We start from the raw sequence: 9211 nt of genomic DNA, 5'->3' as shown, positions 1-9211 counted from the left end.
GGTGGTGGGATGAATTGGGAGATTGGGATTGACATGTATACACTGATGTGTATAAAATGGATGACTATTAAGAACCTGCTGTATTAAAAAAAAATTATCTCCCCACTCTCAATTACAATTTCTAAATAACTGGGAAGAGGGACGGGGAAGGAGGCAAGAGAGGAAAAATGCTATTTAATTCCACCTGATTTTCAGCCAAAGGAAGGGCTTACACCTTCATGGACTTTAGATGATTACAATCCAGTCTTGAAAAGATGTTTTGGACTTCCCTGGTGGTGGGTGGTGCAGTGGTTAAGAATCCACCTGCCAATATAGGGGACATGGGTTCGAGCCCTGGTCTGGTAAGATCCCACATGCCGCAGAGCAACTAAGCCCGTGAGCCACAACTACTGAGCCCATGTGCCACAACAACTGAAGCCCGCGTGCTCTAGAGCCCGTGCTCTCCAATAAGAGAGGCCACCGCAATGAAATCTTGCATGCAGCAATGAAGACCCAATGCAGCCAAAAAAGAGAAAAAAGAAAAAAGATGTTTTTGTTGATTTTTCATGCCATAAGTAAGAGATTATAAGAATAGTCAATCAAACTCCTCAAAATAGAAAGAAATGATCAGGAAATGAGAAAAGTCACTGTAGCTTTAAATACCTGTTTTACAACTGTGAACAATCATTCTCTGCCATCTACTGGCCACAGCTACAATCGGTAAATGATCCTTGCTCTTCGGAGCCAGGGCCACCATTAGAGGTAGAGGAGTGGCCCTGGATCGCTGAATGGTCCTTTCAAGTGTCTTTGTGCGTGGACATGGCTTACAATGACATGTCTTGTAGAGCCCCGAGGCCCACAGTCAAGATGGGACCCTGGCCGGCCAGGGAGCCCCACGGCTGCCTGGTGGTGCTCTGGTCTGAAGTGCCAGAAGCCAGAGGAGAGAAGGCTGCAGATTCGAAGGACAGAGCAGACCTGGGACGCAAGGGAGCAGTGGGCACTGGGCCCGGCTCCGTGCCAGAGAGGCCCTCTCCAGCCGCCTACAGTGTGCCTGAGCAGGACACTGTGTCCGTTCAGCCGACGTACAGACGTGTCTTTCTTTTATGAAATAATGTTTTCTTTAATCTTTCTCTGATATAAAAAGTAATGCATGCTCATTATAAAACATTTAGAAAACCAAACAAGTACAAAAGTAAAAAAAAAAAAAAAGCATTTAGGTTGGCACCAGAGGGTGGCTTCGGGGGGCTTTACCGTAATCTCCATCAGCACCCCAAAACTCACTGCAAATACATATGCAATTTAAGGAAAAACTCTGCTTGCTGGGCAGAGCAGCTTGCAGTTCAAGAGAAAGTCCCTGGCCTCTCTTTGAATGGCTTCTAAAGCTTCCTTTATAGACTTCCTGGAGGGTCTGCTGCCTGCAGTGCTACCACCTAGGGGTGACTGCTGTCTACCATTTTTGTGCCTGTGTGTTACCTTTTTTAAATTTATTTTTCATTGAGATACAATTAACATATAACAATATTAGTTTCAGGTGTACAACATAATGATTCAAGGTTTGTATATACTGTGAAATGATCACCACAATAAATCAAGTTAACATCCATTGCTGCACACTAGACTTCCCTGGTGGTCCAGTGGTTAAGATTCTGCACTTCCACTGCAGGAGGCCTGGGTTTGACCCCTGGTTGGGGAACTAAGATCCCACAAGCCACGGCCTAAAAAAAAAAAGTCCATCGCCATACAGAGTTCCATTTTTTTTTCTTGTGATAAGAACTTTTAAGACCTAGTCTCTTAGCAACTTTCAAATATACAATACAGTATTGTTAGCTATAGTCATCATGCTGTACATTACATGTCTTATCTTTATGTATTATCTTTAAATCTGATTTTTTTAAATTTAGGACATTCGGTACATACCTACTTATATCTCGTTTTCCACTCAATGTTACATCTTTGCATTTTTCCATGTCACCATTCCTCTGCAACATTATTTGTAAAGGCTGCATAGTATTTTATCCATAAAAATCTGCAATGTGTTGACCTACCTTCCGGTTTGGAAGGCTATGTAGCTTGTTTCCAGTTTTTTGCCCTAATGGATGACGCTGGGATGAACCTCTGTGGACTTCCACCTCTGTGCTCCTCTAGGATCATTTCCAAAAATCGGAATTACTACTGCGAATGCTTCCAGGCTCTTGATACACGTTGCCGTATTGCCTCTAGCAAGGTGATGCTCATTTACCCTTTGACAAGCAGCAGACATGCTTGTTTTCCCTCGTCTTTGCCAACACTGGAGTTATAAATGACATACGCTACTGGGTGCCAGGCAGTAGGCTGCGTGCTAGAGACACCATAGCAAGGAAAGTTACAAAAAAGAACGTGGTCTCTGCCTCCACAGAGTTCCTGAATTGGTGGGAGAGAGCGACCTTGATCAAATAATGAATGTATAATTACAAACTGGGATGAGTGCTCTGGGGGAGAGGAAAGGGTGTGAGGAGAGCTTAGCACAGGAGGAGTTGGCTCTGGCGTGAGAGCGGGCAGAGAGCAGTCAAGGACAGAAGTCCCATGTGGCTGAAGCCAAGAGAATGGGGGCGGCAGGACATGGGAGGAGGCTAGAGTCAGTGACACTCAGACCCACTGGGCCTTGTAGGTCCCAGGAGGAATTCCGGAGAGCCACTAAAAGTTTTAAACAGAAGGGTGGTGTTGTGGTCAAATTTGCCGTTTGAGAATCACTTTTTCATCTGTTTTTGGCTGTGCCGCGTGGCATGTGGGGTCTTAGTTCCCCGACCAGGGATGGAACCCACGCCCCTTGCAGTGGAAGCATGGAGTCTTAACCACTGGACCAACAGGGAAGTCCTGAGAATCACTTTTTTTTTAATTAAAAAATGTTTAAATTGTGGTAAAAAGAAAACCTAACAGAAAATTTATCACTTGGTTAATTTTTTTCCTGCCCTTTTGAATGGTTAATTTTTAAGTGTACAGTCCAGTAGTGTGTAACAGATCCCCAAAATGTATTCAGCCTGCAAAACTGAAACTGTGTCCCCATTAAACAACTTCCCATTTCTCCCTCCCCTCAGCCCCTGGCCGCTACCATTGTACTTTCCGTGTCTATAAATCTGACTACTCTAGGTGCCTCATGTAAGTGTAATTATGCAGGTTTGTCTTTTTGAGACTGGCTTACTTCCTCAAGCTTAATTCATATTGTACCATGTGTCAGAATTTCCTTCCTTTTAAAGGCTGAATAATATTCCACTGCATGTATATACCACATCCTTTTTCTTCATTCATCTGTCAGTGCATCCTTGGGTTGCTTCTGTGTTTTGGCTCTTGTGAATAATGGGGGTGTAAATATCCCTTTAAGTCCTCGTTTTCAATTCTTTTGGGTCTATTCCCAGAAATGGGATTGCTGGATCATATGGTAGCTCTATTTTTAAATTTTTGAGGAACTTTCAGATTCGCTTTTAGGAAGCAAATTCAGCAAGGCTGATTCTGTTGCCTATAAAGAAATAGAAAATAGTACTGGAGAGCTGCTGAAAGCTATTATCTTCTTGGACTAAATTAATATAATTTACTAGGTACATACACACATGTGAACTCCTCCAAAGGTAATAGAGCTCAGTATGAATAATTAAATGTATACACATTTCGGGAACACCCATTGTATACGGACTTGTGTCTTTAAGTGCTTTGAGGGACAATATTTGTTAACCAAATATCGTTGAGCACTTGGTGTCTGTGAGGCATTGTGGGGAAACCCAAAAGCTTCTAGTGGCAACAACACCCTTTGTTGTGTGGCGTTTCAAAAATAGTGGTACCAAGGGAAGGTTCTAAGTGTTCAGGGAAGGCATGAGTCATGGGGAAAGGCTTCCAGGAGGAGGTGACATTTGGGTGTGATAGGGTTTGGGCAGGTGGAGTGGTAGGGGCTGGCAAAGGCACGAGAAGGTCAAGAGAGGGATATTCTGGGGGAGAGGTGAGCGGAAGAGACCGAGAGCTTTAATGCCAGGTTGAAGAATTGGTACTTCTGTGGTGAGCGGGGGTGAGGGGCCTGGAGTGGTTTTGATTAGGGGAATGACACCAAAGCAGTGCATTGGGAAGGTAAGTCTTGCAGTGATGTGTGTAGGATAGACTGAAAGGGAGAGGTACTGGCAGCTGAGAAATTAGTTAGAAAGGGATTAGGAGGGCTACCCCAGGCCTGAGGTAATGAGGGTTTGAATTCAGTGGCAAGGAGGGGCCGGATGGAGGAGACTGTGAACGACTTGATCTTGGCCTCTCTTCGGTGCATGTCCCATCACAACTTTTCTCCCCTCCCCTCCCCTCTCCTCCTTCCCTCTTTTCTTTCTCCCTCTCTCCTTCTTTTCAAAAAAATATTACATATATCTTATCTTATGATGACCAGTCTTACTCATTTTGGTTTCCTTCCGAACCTTGCATAGTGGTGTACACTTAGCAGGTGGTTGATTAATATTTGTTGTTTGCCATTGGTGATTGATTAAAAGTGGGGCAGGTGCCAAAAATAACCAAGGATTCAAGCCTGGGTGATGGGAGATGGCAGGATGCCAGGGGAAGTAGGTCAGGGTCAATGTCAGGTTGAATCTGAGCTACTGGCAGGTTATGCAGCTGACTTGAAATCTTGGGATGTAGCTAGAAGAGAGAGAAATTTTAAGGTGCATCCCCACCTTCACCCCCACTCCAGCTGGGGCATGCTATGCGGCTGCTTCCCACTAGCTATCTATTTTGCACCCTAATTCTTTCCTAATTTTCTCCTTTCCATTTTGTTTTCGCTTTCTGGACTCCCTTTAGTTAGATGTAGTACGTTCTGGAACGAACCCCTAACTTTTCTCTTTTCGCTCCCATTTTTCTACCTCCTGTTTGGCTCTGTTTTCTAGAAGATGGTCTCGACTGTATCTTCCAATACTTCTAAGGAAGGTTTGACCTATGACCTCGCGTTGCTGCCCCTTATAATGCAGACACTCAGTAGGGAGGAAGGAGAGAAATGATACTGGATATGGGGCCTGCCTGGCGGGCCGCACTTTTGTATCTTTGTTTACATCCCATATCTCATTCCTAGTGTTATTCGCGCCTTCCTCTTTTCCTTGATGAAATCTTTTTTAAAACAAAATCATTTGCGGGGGATGTATTGGCAGATTGCGGTGGACATATACACACTACTATATATAAAACAGATAACTAATGAAGACCTACTGTATAGCACAGGGCACTCTACTCCATACTCTGTCATGGCCTATATGGGAAAAGAATCTAAAAAAGAGTGGATATATGTGTATGTATAACTGACTCACTTTGCTGTACCCCTGAAACTAACGCAACATTGGACATCAGCTATAGTCCCATAAAAATGGTTTAAAACTCATTTTGGCTTCCTTGATTCTTTGTCTTGTATTTCTGCTATGCTTATTATTCTTTCCTTCTAATTCCTTTATCTTTGCTTACTATGAAATCTTTTTTATTGATTTTCCTTATTTTTTCTCCATACGTCAAGCACAGAAATTTCTGAAAACATAGACAAAAATAGAGAGTTAACAAAAGGCATAACGGCCAGTAATATTTTAGTGTAAGCATAATTTTGGTGTAAGCACTCTTCTGTGCATACACATGCCCAACGCACACACAGACATCTCTTTTTGGAAGAAAAAGTGTAATATTAAATATAGTTTTGTAGTTGTCTTTTACCTTTCATTTGATATTATGTTGTGAACCGTGCAGAGCCCCGACGTTTTCTTAAGCCCCGTGCTCAAATGCAGAGCCCCGACGTTTTCTTAAGCAGTCAGCAAAATCCTTTACCCCAAAGAAATCACACTCAGAGCCTCGAGGAGCAGAAGACATGTAGTCAGGGTCCCGGGAAGACGCCACTGCAAGCGGCTTCGGCCGACGCTGGGCGTGAATCTCGGGGGCGGGGACTCAGCGTTCATTTGCATAAGCAGAATGAAATGCAAACAATATATGTTCAAGTAAAGGCATAGTTTTCCTTTAAGCCTATTCTTTCAAAGAATGAGACTTCAGTCACTTAACTGGAAAGAGCTGTTGCAAGCTCTTGACCCGAGTTTACGTTCACCCTCACTGTACAAGGTGTCCCAATCTCCTTGGCGTTGTCTCCCAAGACCCCTTACATTAGATGCCTCGCATCTGCTTCTCAGCATGGGTGAATCTTTTGAGTTTTTCAGAAGATTTACCGGCTGAGGAGCAGACCAGGTTGCAGTATTGCCTAATTTTTGGAAGCCTTGCGTTAGTAAGCAAGGCTGATCTGTGTGTATAAAGAATAGACTCAAAGAGAAAGCTGGTTGTTTGCTGAACGCGTCAGCCATGACATTCTGGGTGCAAAAGTTCACGGTTGTTTTGGATTCCGTTGGGCTTTCATTAAAAAAGGTTTTCTGCGCAGGTCTGATGCGTGGGAAGTGAGGGGCTCGTTTGCGGTCTGGAAGCACTTTGCGTGCCACCACCATGATTCGGTGTAAGTGGAATTGAAAAGAAACCTGGCAAGAAGTTAACAGGGACTTAGAAGTTAGAGCGACACGTTCCTACTGGAAGCGCCGCGGGTTTCACCTAGGGTTCGCGAGGTGCACTTTTTTTTTCTGCTTACGGGGTGTTTTGTGTGGTGTTTGGAAAAGTGGGTTTTTTTAACTCTGCAGCCGTAGTACTGGTTTTCGTGGTTCTTAACGTCCGGGGTTTGATTTTTCGCATGAGGTCGTTTGCTTGGCGTGTAAGGCTATGGAGATAGGTGTACTGGGTTTTTTGTTATTTTCCGCAAGATGTAATGATCGCGAGACCCACAGATGTTCTCGCGTTACTGTGGGTGCTGTTGTTCGGTGTGCTCCTCGGCTCATCACGGACTGTTGTATTTCCGTTTTCCGTTAAGAAGCGTTCGGCTTCAGTGCAGCCTGAGGCCCTCTGAACGCTATTGTTCTTGCACGTCCCACCTAGCTGGATGTGGGACATGACCTTCGATTCACCTCTCATTTTACTACGTAATGGTGATTTTCTTCCTAAGTAGTCGTATCATTTTAGACTCCCTATGAGAAAAATTGATCGAAGTGTATAGTTCACGTTTCATTTCCGTAATGCCAATTTTTGCTTTTTTGTCCAAAGAGATTGTAGCAGCGTTCACTCGCCAGCACTATCACATGCTGAGCAGCTCCTGTTTTCAGGCTTTTACAGTTTTTAAAAAAAAATAAATTTATATATTTGCTTATTTGTGGCTGCGTTGGGTCTTCGTTGCGGTACGCGATATTCTCATTCCGGTGGCTTCTCTTGTTGCGGAGCTGGGGCTCTCAGCGCGGGGGCTTCAGTAGTTGTGGCTCACGGGCTCTAGAGCGTGGGCTCAGTAGTTGTGGCGCACAGGCTTAGTTGCTCCAGGGCATGAGGGCTCTTCCCTGACCAGGGCACGAACCTGTGTCCCTTGCATTGCCAGGTGGATTTCTAAGCACTGCGCGACCGGGGAAGTCCCTCAGGCTTTTTACAAGTTTTGACCATCTGGTAGGTATGAAATCCGTCGTTTAAAGCACCGGCATAGAATTGCACTGTGTGGATTGAGCCATCACTTGTTCAAATCAAGGTTCCGGTCCAGGGCATGTAGATAGTTTTCCAATTTTTACATTTCATAACCAAAGCAGTGGTTGTCCAATTACTTCCTTAGAATAAGTTCCAGGAGTGGAACTACTGGACTGAATGTTCCCACACATTAAAATTTTTGATCCGTATTACCCAGCTGCCATTCGGCAAGCTTTTACAAGTTTATATTCCCATCTACAGTACTTGCATGCCTTTCCCCCCATACCCGTTTCAAAAGCAGCTTTAAAAAAAAAAAATCTAAGTGATGTATATACCTAATGTTAAAGGTCAAATGACACAAGGCTTTCAGAGGAGCAAAACTCCGAACTGCTTTTCCCCATCCCAATGCCCACTTCCCAGAAACCACCATTTTACAGCCTTAGCAGTTTCATCTGTTTGCTTCTCTATCTCATAATACGCTCATACTGCTCTTTCTTCATTTTGTTATAAACTGTGGCAGACTCAGCTAGTTGCCCACCCTGATACCAATTTCTTCCTCAGCCTTCAGAGGTAGCTCAGAATTCCTGAGCCTTCCCAGGGTTCTGAAGCATTAAAATGTCCTGGTAATCACCTGGCTGCTGCTAGCCGCTCTGCTGTTTTGGGGGATTTTTTTTTGTTTGTTTTGTTTTTTGTTTTTTGTTTTTTGTTTTTTTAAATTTATTTATTTTATTTATTTTTGGCTGTGTTGGGTCTTCGTCTCTGTGCGAGGGCCCTCTCTAGTTGCGGCAAGCGGGGGCCACTCCCCATCACGGCGCACGGGCCTCTCACCATCGCGGCCTCTCTTGTTGCGGAGCACAGGCTCAGTAATTGTGGCTCACGGGCCCAGCCGCTCCGCGGCACGTGGGATCCTCCCAGACCAGGGCCCGAACCCGCGTCCCCTGCATTAGCAGGCAGACTCTCAACCACTGCGCCACCTGGGAAGCCCTTTTTTTGTTTTTTAATAAATTTTATTTATTTATCTGTCTATCTATCTATCTATTCATTTTTGGCTGCATTGGGTCTTCCTTGCTGTGCGCGGACTGTCTCTAGTTGCGGTGAGCGGGGGCTACTCTTCGTTGCGGGGCGCGGGCTTCTCATTGCAGTGGCTTCTCTTGTTGCGTGCAGAGCAGAGACCGTAGGCGCGCGGGCTTCAGTAGTTGTGGCACGCGGGCTCAGTAGTTGTGGCTCGCGGGCTCTAGAGCACAGGCTCAGTAGTTGTGGCGCACGGGCTTACTTGCTCCAGGGCGTGTGGGATCTTCCCGGACCAGGGCTGGAACCTGTGTTCCCTGCATTGGCAGGCGGATTCTTAACCACTGCGCCACCAGGGAAGCCCTGCTCTCCCCCTTTTGTCAATATGAATTTATCAGTTTTCTTTTTATTCCTTTACTGTCATTTAGTGGGGTTTTGTGGATGCCGTGGAGATAAATGGATGTATTTAATCTACCATTTTCAACCTGAAATCCCAAGATCCTGTAGATTTCATTTCTCATTTTAATATTACGATTTTTTTTTTTGGCCGCGCCACACAGCTTGCGGGATCTCAGTTCCCCGACGACGGATGGAACCCGTGCCCCCTGAAGTGGAAGCTCAGAGTCCCAACCACCGGACGGCCAGGGAATTCCCGATACTGTAGATTTTAGAAAATTGAAAAGAAACCCTCTGAAAACGATTAGAACAGGATGCATTTTAC

This window comes from Balaenoptera acutorostrata, chromosome X (assembly GCF_949987535.1).
Source record: "Balaenoptera acutorostrata chromosome X, mBalAcu1.1, whole genome shotgun sequence".
NCBI classification, from domain to species: domain Eukaryota; kingdom Metazoa; phylum Chordata; class Mammalia; order Artiodactyla; family Balaenopteridae; genus Balaenoptera; species Balaenoptera acutorostrata.
The sequence above is the reverse complement of the archived record's forward strand: the minus strand, read 5'-3'. Positions refer to the sequence as shown.